This window comes from Dasypus novemcinctus, chromosome 6 (genome assembly GCF_030445035.2).
Source record: "Dasypus novemcinctus isolate mDasNov1 chromosome 6, mDasNov1.1.hap2, whole genome shotgun sequence".
NCBI lineage: Eukaryota > Metazoa > Chordata > Mammalia > Cingulata > Dasypodidae > Dasypus > Dasypus novemcinctus.
Genome location: NC_080678.1, coordinates 45,560,954 through 45,588,803, shown reverse-complemented (window position 1 = coordinate 45,588,803; position 27,850 = coordinate 45,560,954). Strand labels below are relative to the sequence as shown.

The following is a 27,850-nucleotide window of genomic DNA, read 5'->3' as shown; positions in this document are numbered from 1 at the left end:
TACTTTAAAAATAGACTTCCAAAATAAGAAGAGTCCAGGATCAGACGGTTTCCCAAGTGAATTCTATCAAACTTTCCAGAAGTGGCTAACACCAATCCTCCTTAAACTTTTGCAGAAAATAGAAACAGTAGGAAATTGCCAAACTCATTCTATGATGCAAACATTAGGACAATACCAAAGCCAAAGCCCCCACAAGAAAGGAAAATTATAGATAACTCTAATGAACCTAGATGCTAACATCCTCAAAAAAATTCTTACTAATTATATTCAACAACACATCAAATGATTAGTACACCATGACCAAATGGGTATCATCCCGGGTATGCAAGGATCATTCAACATAAGAAAATCAATCAATGTAATACACCACATAAACAGATTGAAAGAAAAAAATCACATGTTCATCTCTATAGACGCAGAAAGGCTTTTGACAAAACATAGCACTCTTTCCTGATGAAAACACTGCAAAAGATAGGAACAGAAAGAAAGTTTCTGAACATGATAAAGGGTATGAATGAAAAACCCTAACATCATATACAATGGTGAAATCCTAAAAGATTTCCCTCTAAGATCAGGAACTAGACAAGGATGCTCACTATCTCCCCTCCTACTTAACGTTGGGTTATAAGTACTTTCTTCAGCCCTGAAGCAAGAAACGGTTATAAAAGGCATCCAAATTGGAAAAGAAGAAGTGAAAATTTCACTATTTGCAGACAACATGGTCATATACATAGAAAACCCTGGTAAATCTACAAGAAAGTTTCTAGAACTTATAAATGAGTTCAGTAAAGTCACAGGTCATAAGATCAATGTGCAAAAATCAGTAGCATTTCTGTACACTAAGAATCAGCAATCTGAGGAGGAATTCAAGAAAAAATACCATTTACAATAGTAAATTAAAAAAATCAAATACCTAGGAATAAATTTAGCTATATATGTAAATGAATTATATACAGAAATATACACAACACTATTAAAGGAAATCAAAGAATATTTAATAAATGGAAGAATATTCCCTATTAATGGCTAGGAAGACTAAATATCACTAAGACATCTATACTACCTAAAATAACCTAAAGTTTTAATGCAATTCCAATAAAAATAAACAGAGCATTTTTTACTGAATTGGAAAAACTAACTATGAAATTTATTTGGAAGGTCAAGAGTCCCTGAATGACCAAAGACATATTGAAAAACAAATATGAAATGGGAGAAATCACACTACCTGACTTTAAAACATACTACAAAGTTACGGTGGTCATAACTTCATGGCATTGGCACAAGGATAGACATACTGAGCAATGGAACCCAATTGACAGTTCCAATATAGATCCTCGCTTACACAGTCATCTCATATGAAACAAGATCATGGAACTCAGTCAACTTGGAGAGAATGGCCTCTTCAACACATGGTGCTTAGAGAACTGGATATCCATATCCAAAAGAATGAGAGAGGAACAACATCTGACACCTTACACAAAAATCAACTAAAGATGGATCAAAGAAACACAAGATGGATCAAAAATCTAAATATGAGTCAAGACCATAAAGACCTTGGAAGACAATGTAGAGAATCACCTACAGGAACCTGTAATAGGAAATGGCTTCACAAACTTCACACCCAAAACACAAGCAGTGAAAGAAAAAATTGATAAACAGGACTTCCTCAAAATTAAATCCTTTTCACCTCAAAAGAGTTTGTCAAGAAAGTGAAAATACAGCCTACCCAATGGAAGAAAATATTTGGTAACCCTTTATCTGATAGGAACCTAACATCCAGCAAATGTAAAGAAATCCTATATCTCAAAAATAAAGACAACCTATTTTAAAAATGGGCAAGTGATTTGAACAGACACTTCTCCTAAGAAGAAATACAAATGGCTAAAAAGTACATGAAAAGATGCTTAACATCACTAGCTATTAGGAAATGCAAATCAAAATGACAATGAGATACCATCTTATACCCATAGACTGGTGGCCATTGAGAAAACAGTGGACTACAAGTGTTGGAGAGGATGTAGAAAAATAGGAATCCTATCCACTGTTCGTGGGAATGTAGAATGGTCCAGCCATTGTGGAAGACAGTTTGGCAGTTCCTCAAAAAACTAACTAGATCTGTCATATGACCCAGCAATTCCTCTGCTGGGTATATACCCATAAAAATTGAAAGAAAGGGAATGAACAGATACATGCACATCCATGTTCATAGTGGCATTATTCATTACTGCCAAAAGTTGGAATCAATCCAAATGCCCATCAACAGATCAATGGATAAAAAAAAATGTGGAATATACATACAATGGAATACTACTCAGCCATAAGAAGGAATACAGTAACACACAGGATAACATGGATGAATTTTAAGGAACTTATGTTGAGTGAAGTAAGCCACACATTGAAGAACAACTATTACATGACCTCTTTGATATGAATTAAGCAAATCAAGCTGACTCATGAAGCTACAATGTGGAAGATAGGTTTATAGGAAATAGAAAGGGAGAAGAAGTTTGTGAGCCAATGGCCACATGGGCAAAATCTATGATAAGGTGGAAGTGAGTAGCTCTGCAGTGAAGAACATGATAGGATTGTAGGGATATTGTTGGGGTGGTCACTGCAAGCTTGACCTGGGGTAGGATTGGGAAGATGGGTTGGACTGTTCATGGAACTGGGGGGAGGGTTGGGGGAGAAGCAAGTGAGCCCTGGGGATTGATGTACACATGGTTGAAACTACAGTGTTGAGAAAAACTCTTTTGGTGATATGACAAGGAAGGGTTACTAGTTTAGGGTGTTGGATGGGAGTGCATTGGAACAGGCACACCTGGGGCAGTCTTCTAGAGAATTCATGAGTGATCATTTTCTTATAGTGTGTTGTATCAGTGGCAGGAGACCCCCATATGAGTGAGAAGGATTTGGACTGATATCTGGGGGAGCCCAATATGTTCCCCAACAGAGGGGAGGGTATCTCTCAAGAGCATGGGCAGTCCCTAATAGGGGACGACAGTCTAGTGTGTCAAGCCCTCGGCATTGTTGCAGGTTTCTATGAATCTTGTCCTTCAAGGAGTGAAGCTTGGTGGTCGCTGTGGGCCCTGAGGGGAGAGGGAGAGAGAAATAGAATAGATGGAAGGGGGGAAGTTAGGGGGCAATGAAAATGTTCTGCATGATCTTGAAATGATAGATACAGGCCATGTAAAATTTCATCAAAAATTTGTAAAAGTGTATAGTCTAAAAGGTAAACCATAATGTAAACTACTGAACATGTTAAGTAACTATGTTTCAACATTTGTACATCAGTTGTAACAAATATACCGTCTACATATAAAAAGTTTATTAACAGGGAAGGGATAAAAGGAAAGGATGTTGAGTATATGGGAATCCCCTATATTCTGTATGTGACTTTACTGTGACCTAAAACTTTGAAGACAAAATGAAAAAAAGTAAGACACTGGGGAAGAAATGGAAGAAAATGCCACTGTACAAACAGGACAGCAGTTATTACAGTGATGAAAGATAAAATGTAAATAATTTTTTTCAATATTTTTCATTTTTTATACTTTATTTTAATGTTTCTAAATTATTATGTATTTTATTTCTTATGTTTAAACCTATCATTACTATCTCACTTTCCTATTAATTGAATTTGGCAATATTCTTGCCTACATTTTTAGAAAGTTTTAGATCACAGAAGGGTTACAACTATGGGAGGGGAGGATCATTGGTGTGGGGTGTCAGTGATGGGGGATATATGGGAGGAAGCTCATCTGGGCATACAAATAAGGTGTATAAATATGTTCAAATGTTCACAGGGCATTGCCACAGTGGGCCGAGATTCACACAACAACTGAAAGAATACTGAATTCCCATCCTAGGGAGCTCTGCCACATTCTCTAATCGAACAACAACAATCCCCTAAGTACAGCAGCGAGGATTAGTGAAGAAGGATGGTCCACTGATGGGCCTTTGATATTGATGACCATGCTAATGAACCTTTTGCTCTTGAAATTGCAACTTAACTTCGTTTCATAGGGTGCCTAAAGGTTACCTCCTGAGAGCCTCCATGTTGCTCAAATGTGGCCACTCTCTAAGCCAAACTCCACATACAAATGTTTTACCTTCCTCCGAGCATGGGATATGACTCCCAGGCATAAGCCTCCCTGACACCAAAGGATTACTACCAAGCACCAGCTGGTGATGCAACTAGAAAAATACCTTGAATAAAGGGGGGAAAAGGTTAAGACAAATGAGTTTGTATTGCTAAGATTCTTCAAAGTGAGTCAGGAGTTCATCAGAGAGGTAATACTTACGCATATCTAAGCAGTATCTCATAGTCAGCCAAAGTAGGTACTACCCAAAATAATGAGGATCCTGAAGGCTCTGGAGACAAACAGCTCTTGTGTTCATGGCAGATAGATCTAGAGTTTGTTGCCTTGCTTGTGGGCCCTATTTTGGAGTTTGTGCTCTTGAGTGTGACAGAGTTGGACTCAGATGTGATTTCTCTACACATGGCTCTTCTGTCCCTTCTATTTGAATCTATACTTGATGTTTGAGTGGTAAGTGTATGTCCAAGAGAATTGAATCTCTGGGCTGTCCATGTGCCAACAGGGCCCTGAGCCTCAGCAGAATTGTAACACCTACTCTCCAGTTCATTGGACTAACCCAGGACAACTAACAAGGAGGTGATGATGTACAATCACCACACCAAGGAATTAAGAGAATCTACAACTGCAAGCAAGAGTGTCCCATCCATCAGCCACATGGGATCAAAGCCTCCTCTCAATTAGAGGTGGAGTGGGCATCACCACCAAGAATGCTCAGAATTGGGGAATAAAATATGGACTACATTGGACATACTTGTATTCTACTATAGACTTATTGTGATTCTAGCAATGGAAAAAGTTATATCATTAATGTGGAAACAGTAGCCACTAGAAGTGCTGAAGGCAGGGAGAGGGAAAAAGAGATGTAACATGTGGGCAATTTTGGGACTTGGAATTGTCCTGAATGGTGTTGTAAAGACAGACACAGACCATTATATATCATGCCATAACCTACAGAATGGAGTGGGAGAGAGTGTAAACTACAATGTAAATTATTTTCTATATTGTGGTAATACTCCAATTGCGTTCATCAATTGGAATGAATGAATCACACTAATGTAAGGAGTTGTTAATGTGGGGAATGTGGGAGGTGTGGGGATTGGTGCATATGGGAATCCCTTAAATTTTTATGTAACAATTTATATAATCTACGTATTTTTTAAATCCCTCCCTTGCAGGTTTTTGGTTGCTGTCTGCTCTCTGTGTCCATTCACTGTGTGTTCTTCTGTGTCTGTATTTATTTTTACTTATTTCCCTCCCCCCTTGAGGCTTGCTTGCTGTCTGCACTCTGTATCCATTCATTGCGTGCTCTTCTGTGTGTTTGTTTTTTTGCTTGTCTCCCTTTTTTTTTGTTGCATCACTTTACTGAGTAGGATCTCCGTGGCACTTGTGGGTTGTTGGCACTCTGTGGCACTTGTGGGCCAGAGGTACCTGTGAGCCAGTGGCACTCTGCAGCATGCGGGCAAGCCTGCCTTCACAAAGAGACCCCAGGATGTGAACCCAGGACATCCCATAGGGTAGATAGGAGCCCAACTGATTGAGCCATAGCTGCTTCCCAGAATATAAGTATCTTTTAAAAATAAATAAAAATGTATTAAGAAAAAAAAGAAGCATACCCTAGCAATAAGGAATACCTACACAGTACTACATATTATATGATTCCATTTATATAAAATGCAAATATAAATCAGTTAATGAAGATGAAATTAGTTTAGTGGATATATGTGGCTGAAGAAGAGAAGTTAAGGAGTCTTTTTTTTGGAGTAATGAAACTGTTCTAAATTTTTTGAGGTGATAAATGTACAACATTGTGTATATGCAGACAGCCATTGATTATACACATTAGAAAGATAATGTGGTATGTGACTATATCTCAATAATGCTGCTTAATAAACAAATAAATAACTGTGCAAGAATTGCCAGAAATAGTAGCTATGTACAGCAGGGGAAACAAAGAGAGATAAAGAGGTGAGGAATTTTCTTTTTTGCTTGTACTTTTTGTTTTCTATTATTATTATTATTGAAATAAAATGCTACAGTAATGATTAGAGTAATGAATGCACAACTATGTGATTATACTAAAAGCCATTGATGGTAAACTTTGGATGAATTGTATGCTTTATTAATATGTATCCATAAAATTGATTGTTTCTTAAAAAATTGATGGAACCATATCAGAGGAATAGAGAATTCAATCATTAAGAGACAATTTCAGGATAAAAATAAATAATGTTAGTAATGAATTATACCCCATTGAATAAAATGTAATCCATGTGTTTCAGTTTTAGGCTTTTATATGGGAAATTTATTTAGGGTAAAATCTTACAGTTCTGAAGCTGTGAAAATGTCCAAATCAAGGCATCATCAGAGATGCTGTCTCACCAAATTGCAGCTGACAACAATCTTGGAATTCCTCTATGTGTAAATCAAAATGGTGGCCAAGCTCTGCTTTCCCTCCAGGCTCCTTTCCTCGCCAGGCTCAGCTGTGGGAAATAGGCATACGGCTTGTGTCTTCCTGGATCTCCCCTCTTCAGCTTTGGCTGTTGCTGATTCAAGCCTTCTGGCTCTCTCTCAGACTCTAGGGATTTTCCTTTCTCTGCAGTGGTAGGTAATCCTGGAGTCCTTTCTCACATGTCAGGGTTAACTGGCAGCTGGTCTTTTCCTTTGTGTTTCTACTTTCAATTCTCTTCTAATAATAGGACTCCTCCAAGAGAGCAGAGACACAACCTGACTCATGCCTCAATTATACAGTCAATCAAAGGCCCTAAATTGAACTAATGAAAGGCAATCTAATCAAAGTTCCATTAACTGAATCTAACACAATCAACAGTCCCCAAACCCACAGGAATGGAGTAATTCTGAAAACATGATTTTTCTGGGATTCCCAAAAAAGCTTCAAATTGTCACACCATGTTCCATATTGATAACATAAGTGAATAAACTGACAACTTGTTACAGAATGGATAGTTACATCTACTTCATTTCAAAGAATCTATCTACAAAATACTTTTAATTATGAAGGTGAGAAGAGTAACTTTACAGTAAAGTGGACTGCTAGACACTATCTTAAAGAATAATCAAAGTGGGCAGTATGCAAAATGGAACAGTGAAATTGGTTGTCACCTAATACGATGCAATGGGAAGAAAATCATTCCTGACAAATGTGCACAAACTGAATCTAATCATGAAGTAACATTGACAAACTAAACTGAGAGGTATTTTACAAATAAACACCCTATATTTTCAAAGTGGAAATATCAGAGAAGTCTGGAAATTTTCCAGACTGAAGTTGTGAAAGAATCATAATGAGTAATTGTAGCATTTGATTCTGAACTGGATTCTGAAATGAAACTTAGGATATCATTGGAGTTTATCAGTGAAACAAGAATTGAGTCTGAGAATTAGACTGTACTAATATATCAATATAAACTTCCTAAACAAATTCTTTGTATAAACCTTTATTTATTGAACATGCTTGTAATTATTTAACTATATCAATTATATACAATTAATTAAGGCATAATTATGTATATGCATGTAAATATATTCTTAAATAAAATTTATATAGAAATTCTTCAAAAAGAAATTATTTTAATTCAAATGCTAGCCAAGCTGAGGTCTACATTACTAAATGACAGTAGAGGGCCCACACTGATATCCTCCCGACCAGCTATGGGGACAGTGATGGAAATGCTCTTCCATAGGAGAATTCCCTGAATGAGAGTTGGGAACCTGGATTCTGAGACAAGGTTTGTAGTGATCAATTATGATGCTATTCCTCTCTGAGTCACCAAACATGCATTCCTAAAAGAAAGGAAGGATTATACTAGTGGGTACCGGAGATCCTTTCTGTCTCTAAATTATCTGATTCTTTCATTCTAAAAAAAGAAAAGGAGCCAAGAAAGAGCCTCAGCAGAGGAATAAGGAGCAGGGCATCAATGCCCATCTCTTGGGGAAGAAAATAATGACCTTCCAGAGAGTCATGGTGTTATTTTGCCTCCAATAAGGGAGTGTGGTTCTTTAAGAATCTGGATCTAGGAGTTAAACAGCACAAGAACCATTCTCTTTATTGTGGGTGAAGAGGTCACTGAAACCTGGTACACAAGTTCTAAAAAGGTTACAAAACTGAAATTTTCTGACCTCCTGTATTAATCAACTGGTGCTGCAATTATTAACTGGATCAATGTTTATTTTGAAAATCACTGATTAGGATGAGTCACAAAATACTGATCACACTACACATTTAGTAAGTCTTAGAGGCCCTGTTGAACTGAACTTATGCTTGAGGAAAGCACGCAGGTATCTGGAGACATGGTTTTCAGCCTCAGCACTACCCTCTGCAGACTCTGTGTGTGTTTGGCCAAGGCACTGACTTGCTGATATCCAGATTCCTAATCCTGAAAATGGTAATATTTTACTTTAGGAAAGGCTATTTGAGAGAATCAAAGAAATATGGGGTGTGTAAACATTCTCTGTAAATAGACCATCTCCCTGTTAACAGGAGATATAAAACATTTTATAAATAGTAACACAGTTTTCCCATTTGTAGTAGACCATAAAGTAACTGCATGTCAATTAGAACACATATGATGATATCTTCACAGAACAGGGATTTGGACACGTTTGCCCTGAGCCATAAGGTGTAATCCCAGGTATGATTCCATCCTCACGACCACTAATGTTTCTTTCTCTCAGGTCTGTGGCTTCTGCATACTCTGTTTGCTCTATTTTGAATTCTGGACTGCTTAATGAAGTCCTTACCTCCCATCACATTATTGTTTCAATAATCTGTCTTTTCGCTGCATGTTAATTCATTCCATTATTTCAGACAGGAACAGACCAAAAAAGCAACAGAAGCACCTGTGCCTGCAGGTGGAAGGTGCGGAAGCCATAATCTCTCCAGCCTCCCCTCTCAGTTCCCTTTTCACAGGCTCTTCCCTCAGTTGTGCTGAGCACGTTCACCTCTGCGGTAATGGAGACAGGGAGAACTTCAGTCCTTTTGTCCTTTTCTTGAGCACCTATGACTTGGAGTCAAATGAGGGAATTTTATTTAATGTGAAACCTGTAAATCACCAACAGTCAATGGTATGTACATTCCAAGTAAGTAATGTCTTGGGTGGGGGGGCGTGTTTTCTTTTACTAAAATTTTTCTTAGGATAAGTGATGTGTAAGGAATAGTGCACAGTTGTTACGGAGGCATTTTCCGAACTTGGAGTTGTCCTGAATGATACTGCAGGGACAGATGCAGGACATCATATATCCTGCCATAATCCTCTGAATGGACTGCGAGAGAGGGTAAAATACAATGTAAACTGTAATCCATGCTGTGTAGCAGTGCTCCAAAGTGTATTCATCAAATGCAACACAGCTAGGTCCAGAACATAGTTCTCCAGTTTCAGCATCCCCTTTGTTGCAGAGGATCTCCTTCCTAGTGTCCATTTCCCCTTTTGAAGGCGCCATTTTCAGCAATGGAAAGACATGAAGGGAAACCTTACACTCCTCCTTCTCGACCCTGAGGAATTTTAGGATGGGGAAGAGAATTTTAGGATGAGGGCCATGTTCAGGAGGAAGCCTGCTGCTTTGTGGAGGAGTTTAAAAATCCCAAGGGTGGGTGAGTCTTTACACTGTATCCCTGACCTTCCCAGAATGCCGTCTTTCTATTAACATCCTTGGAGACCTTTCAGGAACAGCCGAATCTTTCCCATAGGTCCGGGGATCCGCCCTCAAGTGGAGGAGTGGAGTTTTAATGCAGAACACCAAGGGAGATTTTCTGTGTCTATGCTTGTGTGTGTGTGTGTGTGCATGTATATACATGGTTGTGCATATCAGAACAGCATGAAAATAAAGGTTTTTGCATCTCATGTTTTCCAAGCGTTAAAGAGCCATGTTTCCCCCTTAGCTTTATGTGTGCTACCTATTCCAGAACAGTGCACCAGGGAGCAATTATCCTTGGATACCCTGGGAACAGCCTCATCATGGCCCTGCAGAACATGAAACAAGTGGCACGTGCTTTTCCTCACTGGCATGAGTGAGGGTTTCTTCCAAGGCCCAGGCCTGCAGTTCTGCCGAGAGTGATGATGCTCACCTGTGGGCTCCCCAGGGGAATGCTCACCATGTGACTTCCCTGTAAACTTAGGATTCTTTATATTATAAACTACCAACAGGAATTGTTTAATGTTACTGACACTTACACAACTGATTTATATAAGAAATGTATGCCAAAGCATCATTCCGTAAATACACAAAAATCAACCTATAAATAATGGGCTGTGAAATGATTTACTTACCTGGATTAACAACTACTTTTAATCACACTCACCCTCTCTTGCATTGTGTAAGTTGTCCTTTTCCAGTTCTTTGCTTTTCTTTCTCCTCAACTTTACTGTTGTTTTGTATTAGAATTCTCATGGTAATGTTTATCCCACATCCCCAGCCTTTCTGACCTGTGAAGTCCTTGTCACTTGACTCTGAATTTCAACTAATATTCCAAATTAATTTGTTTTTCCTTCCCTGTTCCAAACGAAGTGAAAGGAAAGATTGAAAATCAGGTTTTAGCTGTGATTCCCACATACACAAAAAAATACCACAGGCTTCCAAATTAGCTTTCACGTCCCTAGCTAAGTAACCCTTTCCTAAAGCTTAGAGCCCTGGAATGTTTCTGTTCTCACCTGCAAAATGTCCTGGTATTGTAGCCGCGAGCACACGGAGTTGCTATTAGTCAACAGCTTGTCCTTTCTTCACAACACCAGATTCAAGTCACCCTTAATTATTTTGTGGATATGAATTTGTGGGCTTTTTGCATATAAAGTTATTGATCATTGATTAATATTGTTTCATTTTCAGATCCCCCACCAAAAAGAAAACTTTCCGCTGCTTTTATTTTTTTCATCCCTAAAATGATGTAATTGACTTTAATCGTGGTCATTTTAACCTATATTATGGCATACTGATTTCTGTTGATGGCTAATACTGAGCAAAATACTAGAACTCGACAAAGATGGTAGCTTTGCCCAAATAAATTAAACTTGGGGTTTTGATTGCTGATGATGAACACCACGAGATCAGGATATCTTGTGTTTCTATATTGAAATGAAGAAACAGAAGCACTACATTCAAGGATTTAAACTTAATTGCAAGCCATAATTGTTGTAATTAGAAAAAAAATTCATGTTTTGCCTTCTTTTATGGCAAAAAAAAGTCTTCTCACAAGTTTTCCTTATTATTGTCTTTTTTTTTCTCATTCAAAATGAATGGTTCTAACTTATTTAACATTTGTCATTTAAAATCTTGCATTTACCCATTTTCTTTTTCCATTTCATCTCCTCTCTGTTGTTCTCTAAATGGTTTCATCAATCGCTTAGTATATTTAAAAATTGTTGAGGTCCCTAACTATCATCATCCTTGCTGGATGCTTAATTGTCTATAGTTTTTGTAGACAGAGGTGATCCTGCAGTGATAATTTGAATTATTAGAAGTTTTAAAGAGTGGCGCCTTTACATTCTTTCCTTTTCCCTCCAAATTACAGGCATGTTGGGTTAGAAGGGTATAAATAAATTCAGTGGCTGTAATGGGATATTTGGAGAACCATTTTAAAACCAATTATGATGGAATGGTCAGTGAGGTTGAGGAGGAAATTGATGTATTGATTTTATGTATGCTGAATTTTTTACTGAATTTCTAAACAGGTAATGCTTTAGTGATTCTAAAATTATCTTTTCTTGTTTTCCTGTTAAAGAAGAGATTCATATCTGTATTTTAATGTGTTTTAAAAATATTTCCAATTCTTTAGTGTCACCCTGTGATCCCACATTTATCTTACTTAACCTGTTCTCCCTGCAATATGATCTGCTCCATTACTTTCCAGAATTGTTTTGACTATACAGATCAGGAATTTCGTAACTTCATGAAAAACTCAATGATAACCTCAGGATTCTGAGCACCCCATGGAGCCAGGCGAAGCCAAGATCATTTCTTCTGGTTAAACGATGTATTCTTTTTTCTGTGACAAATTCTACTTTCAGTAGAGATCAAATTGTGAAGTGAATGTTTGAACACCACAGTCCTGGACAAAGATTGGCAACAAACATATGGTAAAGGAAAGCAAGTTATTATTTTGCTTGCAAGAAAACAATGCCCAGAATATTACAAAATCCCATTTTCCGAACATATTTGACACTTCCCAAAATTAAGCCCTTAGCATTCAATGGAGACCTGAAGCCTTGGCTGATAGACTTGCATTACCAACAAAGCTTGTCCTCATAAGACTTCTTCATTATATTACTTGGCAGAAATATCCTAATTTAGAACATCAAGGAGGGAGAATATTTGGGATCATGATGCCATCAGGAAACACTAAGTAGGGGGGAGTTTGATGCTCCAATTGGGACCCTAGTTGACAAAGTCACTGGGTTAGGGATTATGATATGATCCAGATTATGCAGTATGAGCCGTGCTGAGCTGGACTGTCCTGCTCTCTGCCTAAATGATAATTGTGTGATCTTAGCATAGTCACTTAAGTGCAGTGGTGCACAGCTACTTTATCTATAAAGTTTCAAAGTTGGTTTTTATGGTACTTTCAATGTTTTAAATACCAATTCTATATCTGAGGCTGCTAGATAGAAGTAGAAACAGTATGTACTATTTTGTGCTCTGTTTCAGGTTGCCCAAATTGCCTTATATGCCATCCTCATCTGCAAAATGTGAATTAGATTACTACATGCTTTCCTTTATTTCAAAGTATAAGAAAGAACTGATGTAAAAATGAGAAAATTGCTATAAAGACATTTTTAGTTTCTAAAAATTATGTGTGAGTTTAGGAAATAATTATCATCATTGAATATCTGGTCAGAATATTCTCCCTCAAATCCATCAGCACAGAAATTCATGGTAAAGATGAATTTTATTCATCATTAAAACACCAGTTTCTAACCACAGTTAGTCTTTATCATATATGCCTTCATTAAGTGTTTTTATTCAATTTAATAAATGATTTATTTCTATTTTAGTTCTGCCAAACTTCCCCCATTCTCATAGATTATTTCCCTGCAAGTCATAAAAATTATTTAAAAACATTGTTTTTTTTAAAGTTATGTTTTGAAAAAAATAAAGGAACACCAAGAATCCCTGGACCTTAGCAATCCTCAGGATTTTATTGATTGTTTCTGATCAAAATGGAACAGGTACAGAGTTAATGACAACTCAGTTACTTGTTTGCAAGTTTATTTCCTGACCTACTGATTAATTCTCTATATACTAGGGATGTTTAAGTGATCAGACAAATAATGATAGACCAACACCTTATGTCCCTATTGTGTGCTTGGATCTACAGGATGCCTCATGGAAGATTTTCCTGAATTGTTAAATAAAATAGAATACATGGCTTTGTTCTCTTGGGTTCTAGTAATCTATCTGAGGAGAAACAGAATGCATACTTCAGATGAAATGGAAGCAATTACAAAGAAATTAAAAATGCAAACTCACCAGTTGTAAAAGAAAGATGGAAAAGATCATTGCATACTGCCTATGGGAGAATGAGATGGAAGGGTTAACCACAGTTCAAGTGCTTTCCAGTATCCCAACTTCAATTCCTGAGTGCTCCTTTTAGTCAGTTCCTTGGCCTTGGCACCTGCATTAACCCTAGTATATCTATCTCTTTTATCCCACATGGGCAGGTAAGGCCCAAACTCTTGGTCTTTAAGTTTGCTCTCTCTTCCACCTGCATAGTCCTACCCATTCTTGCTCTTATTTCCTAGACTGTGTTTCCCAGTGCCACACATCTGGAATAAAATAGCACTGGATCAAACTGAGAGAATTTCTAAGCAAGACACCAGATTTTTAGGAAATACTAAAGGGTGTGCTAGAGCTTGAAAAGAAAAGACAGGAGAGAGGGACCTGGAAGAGAGTCTACAAATGAAGATTATATCAATAAAAGTAACTGAAAATGTCAAAAGAGTGGTGAAAATAAAATATGACAGATAAAACTCAGTCAGGAATAAACTTAACCAATGATATAAAGCATGTGTATTCAGAAAAGTGCAACCCAATGTTAACACAAATCAAAAAAGCCCTAAATAACTGGAAGAATATTCCATGCTCATAGATTGGAAGACTAAATATCATTAAGATGTCAATTCTACTCAAATTGATAAGCAGATTTAATGCAATCCCGATAAAAATTCCACCAGCATCAAAGAAAACATTGAAAACACGATCATTAAATTTATTTGGAAGGGTAAGGAGTCCTGAATAGCCAGAAACAACATAAAAAGGAAAAGTGAACCCTCATCTCCAGACTTTAAATCACAATACCTACCTATAATGGTAAGAACAACATGGTACTGGCCGAAAGACAGACACAGTAGACCAATGGAACCACATTTATGGTTCAGAAACAGACCCTCACAGGTATGGTCAAGTGATATTTGACTAGCCTGTCAAACTGACACAGCTTGGGCAAAACAATCTATTCAACAAAAGGTGCTGAAAGAATTGAACATCCATAGCTGAAAGAAGGAGAGAGGACCCCTATCACACCTTATCCAAAAATTAACTCAAAATGGATCAAAATAAAGCTGAAACAAAACTAAAAATAAAAGCAAGAACCATAAAACTTCTAGAAGAAATTACTGGAAAATATCTTCAAGACCTGGTAGTAGGTGGTGGATTCTTAAAGGAGATAAGAGAAGGACTGAGTGGACTATTGATGTCTAACATATATAGAAGTTTTAATTAGCTTTACTGTAAAATTGTGGAAATGTATAGAGTGGATGGAACACACAGTGAGTTACAGCTAGTTTATGAATTGGGATGTGACTGCAAATGGTAGTCTAGTTACGTAAATGCCAAGTGACAGAATGCTTGAGAATAATCTAGGAACTGGATAGCACAGTAAACCAAGTGGTGGGTGAGAATCGTGTTTGATGGTACAGATGCAAGAGTGTCCTTTGTTAGCTAGAACAAATGTATATCACTACTGCAGGGTGTTGGGAATGTGGAGAAGCATGGGAAAAATACAGCTGGAGCAACCTATGGACTGTAGTTAGCAGTAATAATATAATATTCTTGCATCTATGCAAAAGATGTATTGTGTTGATACTGAGGCAGTATGGAAAATGTGAGCCAAATGAACGCTATGGACCTGGCAGTAATTAGATGATAGTATTTTATCTGTAACAAATGACACAGCACATTATGGTGTGTTGATAGAAGAGTGTTATTTGGGAATTCTGCACATGTGCATGATTGTTTTATAAGTTTACAACTTCTGTCATAAAAAATGTATTGAAAACATAATAATAGGGTGGGTTGGGGAAAAAACACACCAAATACAAGGTAAGAACTATGATTAGTAGTAAGATTTTGACAGTGTTCTTTCATAGTTTGTAACAAACATCTCATGACAATGTGTGAGGTTATGCATGTTTGCTTTGTAAGTTCACAACTTTTACTATACACTTAATTGTTTATGTATTTTCATATATAAATGATATAAAGATAGTAATAATTGGATTGGTTGGGGAAAAATACTTTGTGTAGTAGTAATACTTTGACAATGCTCCTTAATAATTAGTTTAAAAGGTTTAAAAACAGTGCAAGTTATTGGTGATAGGGTGAGATGTTGTATGTGTTTATTTGATTTACATATGTTTGTTTTATAAGTTCACAACTATTATACATTTATTGTTTATGTATGTTTATATATGAGTTGTATGTTTCAATAAATTTAAAAATAAATAAATACATAAAAGAAACTTACAAAAATGAAAAATAGCACTGACTCTGCCCTTTATGGTGAATTCATTCTCTGTAGTCCATTCTAGGCTGTGCTGCCATATTAATCTTACACAATTTAAATTTCATAATGAGAGTACAGGCAATATTGAGTCCCCAGCAATTCTTTAACAGAGGAAAATTGCGAACTCTTGAATTCAGGCTTATAACAACATATATGGTACAGCCCTAAATACCCTTTTCTATCATTTATTGTTAGTCTTCAAGCAGGAGTAATCCAAGTTAATAATGAGTTAAGACATAGTGGGTTCATTTATCTCACATATAAAGAGTCACTTGGGTCAGTACAAGGCCAACATGGTAGCTCTGGAGCGTCCTGAAATTGGGTATTACACATCTTGTTTACATATTTACAGATTTATATAATGTCTATCACACAAAAAAGTTATATGTAACCGTATTATGACAATTTGGTCTCTGTGTCTAGGTGTACTTCTAGGTATAAAATTAACATTTTTAATGATGTAGGACACTTTCATAATACTTCCTGTAATCTTGAATTGCTTTGGCAAATGTCCATATTTCCCCATTTGCCTCAGTGTTTACTTCTGTCTTAGCTAAAGTCCAGGAAGAGAATGACCACGTGGTTGGCGGATACCGGAGCCCCTGTGTGCAGGACAGGAGGAGCATGCCTGCACAGATGCCATGGTGCATGAGATCCAGAGGTACCTTTACCTCCTCCCCAGCAGTCTGCCCCTTGCAGTGACCCAGGACATTAAATTCAGAAACTACCTCATCCCCAAAGTAAGACTTGTTTCACCTACCCTGTATCTCAGTGTATTTGAAGGGCTCATACTTACCACGTGATTCCAATGCTCTCTACTCAGGGGAGATGAAGCAAGTTCAACCATCCCACCTATGACAGCTTGATGGAATTTGGATTATTTCCAGTTAGGGATTATAAAGCTTCATAACTAATTTTGATATCTGGCAGTCTGAGTGTTCCCAATTTGTTCTTCTTCTTCGGTATAGTTTTGGCCACTCTTAATTGTTTACATTTCCAAATAAATAATTATATCAACTTTTCTTTTTTTTTTTTTTTTGATTTATTTATTTCTCTCCCCTCCCCACCGCCCCAGTTGTCTGTTCTCTGTGTCTATTTGCTGTGTCTTCTTTGTCGGCTTCTGTTGTCAGCAACACGGGAATCTGTGTTTCTTGTTGAGACATCTTGCTGCCTCAAATCTCCGTGTGTGTGGTGCCATTCCTGGGCAGGCTGTACTTTCTTTCGTGCTGGGCGGCTCTCCTTATGGGGTGCACTCCTTGTACGTGGGTCTCCCCTAGGCAGGGGACAGCCCTGCGTGCAGGGCACTCCTTGCATGTATCAGTACTGCTCATGGGCCAACTCCACACGGGTCAAGGAGGCCCGGGGTTTGAACCACATACCTCCCATGTGGTAGAGGGACACCCTAACCACTGGGCCAAGTTCCCCACCCATATCAACTTTTCAATTTCCTAAAACACTCAGCTATGAGTTTTGTTTGGGTGACATAAAATCTATAGATCAAATTGGAAAGAAATGATTTTTTTGACACATTGAATCTTCCAGTTCTTGAATATGGCATGTGCTTGCAATTTTTCTGTGATTATTTTATTATCTAAATAATGTTATGTTTTCAGTGCAGTGCTTTGCATATTTTTGGTAGGCTTTTCCCTAAGTAATTAATATTATTATGTTATTATAAATTGTGTAATTATTTTAAATGACTTTCCTTTCTTTTTTCTGGTATATGGGAATGGAATTGATTTTATTTTATTTTTGCCATATTTACTAACCTGGTTAAATTCACTTAATATTGCTAATGTTTTGTATATAAATTCATTTGTAATTTCTACCTACACAATCCTGTAATCTGAATTAAGATGTGTTTTATTTCTTGTTTTCAAATTCTCATGGGTTTGATTGTATTATTGTATTATTGAGCAGGCTAGGATTTCTAGGATACCTGTTGAAGTGAAGATAAGGAGTAGTCTTCTTTTTTTGTTTTTGTTTTTGTTTTGCATCTCCAAGGAAATATATTTTTGTCACTATTCTTTATCCAATTAAAGAAGGCCCCCCTTCTCTTATTTCTGTATGTTTTTATCATTAATGGATTCATAATTTTATCAAATGGATTCTCAGAATCAGTCATATATTTTGGCCCCTATTTCCCCAATACATAAACACAAATGCACATATATATATGTTCAGATATATACATGTATAGGTAAATGTATATAAAGACATCTGGATTTTATTTTCTACATTTTGTACTTATATTCATAAAACATATTGACCTGAAATTTTTCTTTATTAAATTTATCTTATCAGATTTCTGATATGTAAGCAATATTTGCCTCAAAATAGGTGGGAAATATTTCCTACCATGGTATATTTTATTGCCTCTCTCCCCATTCTCTCTTGTTTTTGTGGCTACTAAGTTCAGTTTTGTGATGCCTCATACTTTTTTACTAAATGCCAAAATTACATATTTAAAATTCAGCGGCACAGATAATGTTTGTCTTCCTCCAGAAAGAGTTCAACCGTCCTCCACTAAAATGACAGAATGATATAACATCTTCCCTCCTTCAACATTGGAAATGAACACAGTTTAAAACTGACGAAACGTGTCATCTTACCTCTGCAAGTTTCTTTCACCTCCAGAATCTTGACTCCAATTTCTGTCCTGTCAGTTTTCCAATGCCTTGTAATGCATGGTTTCTACATTTTTTCAGAATTCTAGTTGATATGCTACAAGATATTCCATCCCTCAGTTGAAGACAGGTTATATTACAATGATATGAAGTTAAAATTACTAAAAATTATATTTTGATGATAAAGAATGGTTTGGGGAGGAGGCGGGGAAAGATGGCATCTGAGTGAGTGCACCTCATAATCTCTCCTGCAAAGAGGCGGATGAGTAGGGTTGGAGCCTGCTGGACTGGGCTTTTTTCGGTGCTTGCAGGGCAGGAGGTGTCTGGACGTTGATTTAGTGGGATGGTGACAGAGAAGATTCTTGCAAGAGGTAGAATTTTGGGTATCATTCATGGAGGTTGAGGTTGTGGGTGGGACCCTTCCCCTTGGGGCTGGCGGCCTGGCTGTGGCGATTCCTGAAGGCTTTGTTGGCTGGGGCGTTCCCAAGCCCTGAGCGGGTTGTTTTGGGGCTTGCAGGGAGGGAGGTGTCTGGATGTCAATTTGGTGAGACAGTGATAGAGGAGATTCTTGCGAGAGGTGGAATTTTGGGTTTCTGATATGGAGGTCACAGGGTCTGGGTGGAGCCCCTCCCCCTAGGGCTGGCGGCAGGGCCGTGGCAATCCCTGGGATCTTTGTTGTGTGGGGTGTTCCCAAACCCTGAGTGGGTTCTTTCGGGGGCTTGCAGGGCAGGAAGTGTCTGGATGTCGATTTGGTGAAACAGTGACAGAAGAGATTTTTGCAAGAGGTGGAACTTTCAGTTTCTGACACAGAGGTCAGAAGCTGTAGGTGGAACCCCTCCTCCTAGGGCTGGCTGCCCATCTGCAGTGGTCCCTGAAATCTAAGTTGTTCTGTGGCCCTCCCAAACCCTGAGCCGGCTGTTTCGGGGGCTTGCAGGGCAGGAGGTGTCTGGATGTTGATTTGGTGAGACAGTGATAGAAGAGATTCTTGAGAGAGGTGGAATTTCGGGTTTCTGACATGGAGGTCAGAGGTTGCAGGCAGGACCCCTCCCCCTAGGGCTGGTGCCCAGCCGTGAGGATCCCTGAAGGCTGCGGTGTTCCCAGGTCCCCTGTTAACCGGATGCATGGTTCCCAGGTCTGTGTCCCCTAAACCCTGGTGGCCCTCTCTCCAGAGACTTACACACCTGGAGTCTGCAATAGCATGGACTTCCCATCCCTGAATCCACTGTGCCCTGAGGTCTGTCTGAGGTCCTTGATTACCCTAGCCCTTGGCGTTTGTGTTTTTTTTTTTCTCTCTCCCTCCTTGAACTTGGAGGAGTGTACCAGCTGTCTTGGGGAGAGTCTAGGAAGAAAGGAGAGGCAAATCTGCTGAGAAAGCCCAATTTATCTAAAAGTCCTGGGATAGGAAACTTGGTCTGGGAGAAGGTGGAGTCAGAAAATCAATTAGACCTCTCCAAGCACACCTAAGGGGGAGGGACTGTAGGAGGTGCTATCCAAGCTTCCAATAACATATTTGGGGTTTCTGGTGAGGTGTAGGTGCTCTCACTCTGGAAATAAAGAGGCATAATCTTCTGTGTTGAGTTGGTTCAACAAGGACCTACTTGAATCTCCTACAGGACCTGTCAGGCAGCTTTCCTGCTGCCCTGGGAGAGAGAGAAGTAAGGAAAGGAGAAAGGGGGAAGGTCAGATCCCTAAGTGTATTATTTAACTGCAAAGAGGATTCCTAGCCTGAAACGCTAGTTGTAGTTTTGTTTTGTTTTGTTTTGACGTGGTTGCTAATATTGCATTGTCTCCTCGTCTTTTCTCCCATTATATCCCCCAAGGTCCTTTTTCATTTATTTAGTTTTTTTCTCTTTTCCTTTTTCTTGCTTGTTCCCCCACCATTTTCTTTGCCCCCCTTTTTCTTCTCTTTTTTTCTTTTATTTCTTTTTCATCTTTTTTAAATTTTATTTTCTCTATATAATAGGTGCTACAGGGACCACTCCACACTTGCTGTGTTTCTTCATCCTCCATTTCCTCTTTTCTGTGTGTATTGATTTTGGCCACCTACACTATCCCCTTTCCCCCACATCTTTCTATCCTCCATCATCTGTTGTTTCTCTTACATTATACCTCCCTTTCTTTCTCCCCGTCTGACTTTTTATTTCTAATACCTTTGTTCTGTTTTCTGTCTCTTATCCACTCTTGATATTATTGTCTTTTTTTTCTCTTTCCCTCTCTCATGAAAACACTGGCCTTTTAATTCCTACTATATTCCTCCCCATATTCAGTTGACTATCTCATATCAGTACTCTAGTTACTGCTATAACTCTACACAACTTACATGAGTCTAATATCCATTCTTCTAGATCTCACATTGTTGCTCTGTTAACATTTATTACCAATACTACTTTATACATTTTCTTTATTTTCTCATTTTACTTTCCCTGGCCCTAATAGTTTCTTTCAAAGTGAACTTAGCCAGCAACAAGAAAATAGAGTAAGAAGAACAAAGTGACAAAGAGAAGACATAACATTTACACATGAACAATAACTAATAAATCCCCAAGACTAGACAAAGAAGTTAAGGAACTGAATAAACCCATCAAGATAAAATGATGACCAGACAGCAACAAAAAACTACAAACCAAACCAATAATCAGGAAAACATGGCCAAATACAATCAACAAACTAAAAACCAAGAAGAGGAGCAGAACATTGGACAAGTAATGAAAGCTCTCAAAACATATATTAGAGACCAACTTAATGAAATAAAGGAAGAGGTTAACAATATGAAGAAAACACTTGGAGAGGAAATTGCAGACATACGCAAAAAGATAACAGATATGATGGCGATGAACACCATAGTTCAAGATATCAAAAATACACTCTCAGAAAATAGCAGCAGATTAGAAGAGGCAGAGGAGAGAATTAGTGATGTGGAAGAGAGTACATCTGAAATCAAACAGATAGTAGAACTAATCAATAAAAAGATAGAAAAAAATCTAGCTAGGACCTAGGGACCTGCATGAAAATGCAAAACGCACAAACATATGTATTATAGGCTTCCAAGAAGAAGATAAGGGAAAGGGGTCAGAAGGGGTGTTGGAGGAAATAATGACTGAAAATTTCCCAAATATACTGAGAGAGATGGATGTACATGTTCAGGAAGCACAACACACCCCAAACACCATAAATCCCAACAGGCCCACCCCAAGACAGATACTTGTCAAATTATCCAATGCTCAGGACAAACAGAAAATTCTAAAAGCAGCAAGAGGAAAAAGAACCATCACATACAAGGGAGGCTCCATAAGTTTAAGTGCTGATTTCTCATCTGAAACCATGGAAGCAAGAAGGCAGTGGTATGAGAGAGTCAAGGTACTAAAAGAAAAAAAATTCCAACCAAGAATACTCTACCCAGCTAAGCTAGCCTTCAAAAATGATGGAGAGTTTAAAATATTCACAGATAAAAGGAAATGAAAAGAGTAGGCCAACAAGAACCCTGTCCTTTAAGAAATACTAAAGGGAGTTCTGCAGGAAGAGAGAAAAAAACAGGAGAGGCAGAGTTGGAGGAGAGTGTAAGAACAACAAAAAAATACCAAAAGAGAAGGAAAAAACAAACAAAATATGACAAACACAAGTCCAAACAAAATATGGTTAACATAAATATTTCCTTGAAAGTAATAATACTGAATGCCAATGGAATAAACTCACCTGTCAAAAGATTCAGACTGGAAGATTGGATAAGCAAATATGACCCATCTATATGCTGTCTACAAGAAACACATCTTAGACCCAGAGATTCATGGAGATTGAAAGTGAATGGCTGAAAAACAATTTTACAAGCAAACAATAACCAAAAAGTGGCAGGAGTAGCTATATTAATATCAGACAAAAATTGACTTTAAATGCAAAACAATTGTGAGAGACAAAGATGGATACTACATATTAGTGAAAGGTATAATCTTTCAAGAAGAACAAACAGGGAAACGGACTTTGACCCAGTGTTTAGGGCGTCCATCTACCACATGGGAGGTCCGTGGTTCAAACCCCGGGCCTCCTTGATCCGTGTGGAGCTGGCCCATGCGCAGTGCTGATGCGCGCAAGGAGTGCCGTTCCACACAGGGGTGTCCCCCTCGTAGGGGAGCCCCACGCGCAAGGAGTGCACCCATAAGGAGAGCCGCCCAGCGCGAAGGAGGGAGCAGCCTGCCGAGGAATGGTGCCGCCCACACTTCCCGTACCGCTGACCACAACAGAAGCAGACAAAGAAACAAGACGCAGCAAAAAGACACAGAAAACAGACAACCGGGGGAGGGGAGGGGAATTAAAGAAATAAAAATAAATCTTTAAAAAAAAAAGAAGAAGAACGAACAGTCATATATATTTATGTTCCTAACAAGGGTGAGTCCAAATATGTGAGGCAAACACTGGAAAAACTAAGTGATAGAATAGATGCCTCTATAATTATAGTGGGAGACTTTAATATACCACTATCAACTTAGGACAGAACATCTCAAAAGAGAATCAATAAAGAAACAAAAGCTTTGAACAGTATATTAGAGGAACTGGATCTAATAGACATATGCAGATCATTACACCTGAATCCAGTAGGAGATACATTTTTCTCAAGTGCACATGGATCATTCTCCAAAATAGACCATACGCTAGGTTGCAAAGAAAGGCTCAATGAATTCAGAAAGATTGAAATCCTACAAAATAATATCTCAGACCACAATGGAATGAAGCTGGAAATCTTCAAGGGCCAGAGGCCCATATTTCACACCAAGATATGGAAATTGAACAGCATACTCTTAGTAAAACGGTGGGTCAAAAAGGAAATCTCAAAAAAAAAAAAAAAAACTACCTTGAAACTAATGTAAATGATAACAGAACATACAAAAACTTATGGGATGCAGCAAAAGCAGTACTGAGAGGGAAATTTAGAGCCATAAATTCATATATCAAAAAAGAAGAAAGAGCAAAAATTGAAAAACTAACTGAACATTTGGAAAAATTAGTAAAAAACAACAGAGTAACCTCATAGGAAGAAGAAAGAAAGAAATAACAAAGATAAGAGCAGAACAAATGAAATAGAAAATAAGAAAGCACTTGAAAAGATAAACAAAACCAAGAGCTGGTTCTTTGAGAAGATCAATAAAATTGACAAATCCTTAGCTAGACTAACAAAGAAAAAAAGAGAGAAGATGCAAATATACAAAATAAGAAATGAGAAAGGAGATATCACCACTGACCCCACAGAAATAAAGACTATCTTCTTTGAAAAACTATATTCCAACAGAAATGACAATTCAGATGAAATGGACAAATTCCTAGAAACACATAAGCAGCCTCTATTGATGAAAGAAGAAATTGATGATCTCAACAAATCAATCACAAGTAAAGAGATAGAATCGGTCATTAAAACCTCCCAACTAAGAAGAGCCCTGGGACAGACGGCTTCACAGGTGAATTGTACAAAACACTTTGAAAGAACTTATGCCAATCTTGCTGAAACTCTTCCAAAAAATTGAAACAGAAGGAACATTACCTAACTCATTCTATAACGCCCACATTATCCTACTGCCAAAGCCTAACACAGACACCACAAGACAGGAAAATTACAGACCAATTTCTCTAATGAACCTAGATGCAAAATCCTCAACAAAATACTTGCTAACCATATCTAACAACACATTAAACAAATTATACACCATGGCCAAATGGGATTCATTCCAGGTATGCAAGTATGGTTCAAAATGAGAAAATCAATCAATATAATACACGATATAAACAGATTAAAGGAAAAAATCACACGGTTCTATCTATAGATGCAGAAAAAGCATTTGACAAAATACAGCATCCCTTCTTGATAAAAACACTGCAAAAGATTGGAATACAAGGAAATTTTCTGACCATAATAAAGAGTATATATGAAAAACCCATAGCCAACATTGTTTACAATGGTGAAATTCTAAAATCCTTCCCTCTATGATCAGGAACAAGACAAAGATGCCAATTACCTCTTCTATTTAACATTGTCTTAGAGGTACTTGCTTGAGCCCTGAGGCAAGAACCAGATATAAAAGGCATTCAAACTGGAAAGGAAGAAGTCAAAATTTCATTATTTGCTGATGACATGATCCTATACGTAGAAAACCCTGAGAAGTCTACAACAAAGCTTCTAGAACTTATAAATGAGTTTAGTTAACTTGCAGGTTATAAGGTCAATGTGCAAAAATCAGTAGCATTTCTGTACACCAATAATGAGCAGGCTCAGGAGGAAATCAAGAAACAAATACTTTTTAAAATAGTCAATAAAAAAATCAAATACCTAGGAATAAATTTAATTAAAGATGTAAAAAACTTATACACAGAGAGCTACACAACACTGTTCAAGGAAATCAAAGAAGAACTAAATAAATGGAAGAATATTTCCTTTTCATGGATAGGAAGACTAAATATTATTAAGATGTCTATCTTACCCAAACAGATCTACACATTCAAAGCAATCCCAATAAAAATCAACACAGCATTCTTTAAGGAACCAGAAATACTAGCTATGAAATTTATCTGGAAAGGAAAGAGGCCCTGAATAGCCAAAGGCATATTGTAAAAGAAAAACGAAATTGGAGGAATCACACTACTTGACTTCAAAACATACTACAAAGCTACAGTAGTGAAAACAGCATGGTATTGGCACAAGGAGAGACACACAGTCCAAAGGAACTGAATTGAGAGTTCTGATATAGATCCTCATTTATATAGTCAAATAATATTCAATAAAGCCACCAAACTCTCTCGATTGGGAGAGAATGGCCTGTTTAACAAAAGGTGCCTGGAGAACTGGATATCCTTATGTAAAAGAAAGAGGATTACCATCTCACACCTTATACAAAAATCAACTCAAGATGGATCAAAGACCTAAATATAAGTGCCAAGACCATAAAGACTTTGGAAAGCAGTGTAGGGAAGTATATACAAGACCTTGTAATGGGAAATGGCTTCATGAACTTCACACCAAAAGCACGAGCAGCAAAAGAACAAATAGATAAATGGGACTTCCTCAAAATTAAAGTCTTCTGCACCTCAAAGGAGTTTGTCAAGAAAGTGAAAAGAGAGCCTACACAATGGGAGAAAATATTTGGTAACCATATATCTGATAGGAGACTTATAACCTGCATATATAAAGAATTCCTGTATCTTGAAAATAAAAAGATAAGCAACCCATTTTAAAAATTGGAAAAAGATTTAAACAGACACTTCTCCAAAGAAGAAATAGAAATGGCTAAAAAGCACATGAAAAAATGCCCCAAATCTCTAACTGTCAGGGAAATGCAAATCAAAACTACAATGAGCTACCATCCTACTCCCATAAGATTGGCAGCTATGAAAAAAACAGAAGACTACAAATGCTGGAGAGGTTGTGGAGGAATGGGAACACTCATCCACTGCTGGTGGGAATGCAGAAGGATCCAGCCGTTCTGGAGGACAGTTTGGCATTTTCTCAAAAAACTAGCCATAAATTTGCCATATGACCCAGCAATTCCTCTGCTGGGTATATACCCATTTGAACTGAAAACAAGGACACAAACCGATATATGCACACCAATGTTCATAGCAGCATTGTTCACTATCGCCAAAAATTGGAATCGACCCAAATGCCCATCAACAGATGAGTGGATCAATAAAATGTGAAATATACATACGATGGAATACTACTCGGCTTTAAGAACAAATACACTACAAACACACGCGATAACATGGATGAATCTTGAGAACCTTATGTTGAGTGAAGCAACCCAGGCATTGAAGGACAAATACTACATGACCTCAATGATATGAAATAAATAAACCAAGCTGCCTCAGAGAGCTAGAGACTGGATGAAAGGCTTGAGTGAGGATGGGGGGTGGAGGAGGGGTGTGGGCTGACACCTACACGGGTGAAGTCTATGTGGGCTGGAGGTAAGTATTTGTACGGGGGGGTGGCATGGAATGAGGGGAGTGGGATTGCCTTTGGGTGGGGCTTTGTGGGCTTGGGGGGGGGGTTCTGGAGATGGGAGGATGGGTAGTATTGCCCAGGAAGTTGGGGGGAGTGTGGGGCAACGTGCAAGCATAGGGGATTGTTGGGTGTTTGGTTGGGAGTGTAGTGCTGAGAAAACTTTTTCAGAAATGTAATAAGGAAGATTACCTATTTGAAATGCTTGAGGGGGATGGTCCAGCGTGGGATGGGTTCCTGGGGAGTGTGTGGGTGCTCATTTTGCCATAGTGGGTTATATCATTGGATAGAGACCCATATAATGAGAGTGAAGGTATACCCACATGCTGGAGAGGACTGATATTCTCAAATAGAGGGAATTGTATCTCTCGAGAAAAATGGTGGCTCGCAGTGCATTAAGGCAGTTGAGCATGTCAAGGCCTCAACACTGTTGCATGTATCTCTGAACATGGCTCTTCAAGCAATGAAGATTGACTGTCACTGTGGGCCCTGAGGGGAGGGGGTAAAAGGTATTGAATGGATGGAACCAAAGTAACTCTGTGGGTAATAGAAGTGTTCCACAAGAGTATGCAAGGATGGATATAAGACATGTAAAATTACACCAAAAATATATAGGGGCTGTTAGGCTAAAATGTAAATCATAATGTAAAACATAAGATAACTAAAAATGTAGAAAATTTTATAGTCTAAAATATAAACCACAATGCAAACCCAAATGTTATCTTGTTTGAAAGTCTCAATATCTGTACATCAATTTCAGTAAATATAGTATGAATATGTAAAAAGATTATTGCTGTGGAAGGGAAAAGGGTTTTATGTTGGATATATGGTAGTACTGTATATTGTATATATGATTTACTGTGATCTAAAACTTTCATGAAGATAAGCTTAATAATTAGGAAAAAAAAAAAAAAAGGAAAAAGGATGTAGACACTGAGGAAAAGATGTAAGTAGTTGTCTTGCCAACCTTCATACAGGGCAACGCTCATTGCAGTGATGAAGGCAAAATATCAAAAACAAAGCTTTTGCATTTTAAAATTTTTTGATACCCCAATTTATTTTTACCTTAATTTTTCTAAATTAATATGTATTCTATATCTAACCTTTAAACTCACCACTATATTCCATTTTATTATTAATGGAACTTGGCAATATATTGGGCTTCACTTTTGAAGAAGTTTTGGATCACAGAGAGGTTCAACAATGGCAGAGGAAGAATACTGGTGTGGGATGTTATTGACCGGGGACACATGCTTGGCAGGATACATAAAAATGTTTGGATATTTTCATAATGGTTACAATTAAAAACAACTGAGGGAGTGCTGAGTTCCTAGCCAGGGGAGCTCTATCACAGTCCCTA

General features: G+C 37.8%; 1 pseudogene; it reads left to right on the top strand.

Annotated features, from left to right (window-relative positions):
- The window catches only part of LOC101432570 (cytochrome P450 2C19-like), a 256,387-nt pseudogene that overhangs the window by 166,871 nt on the left and 61,666 nt on the right, over positions 1–27,850 (top strand).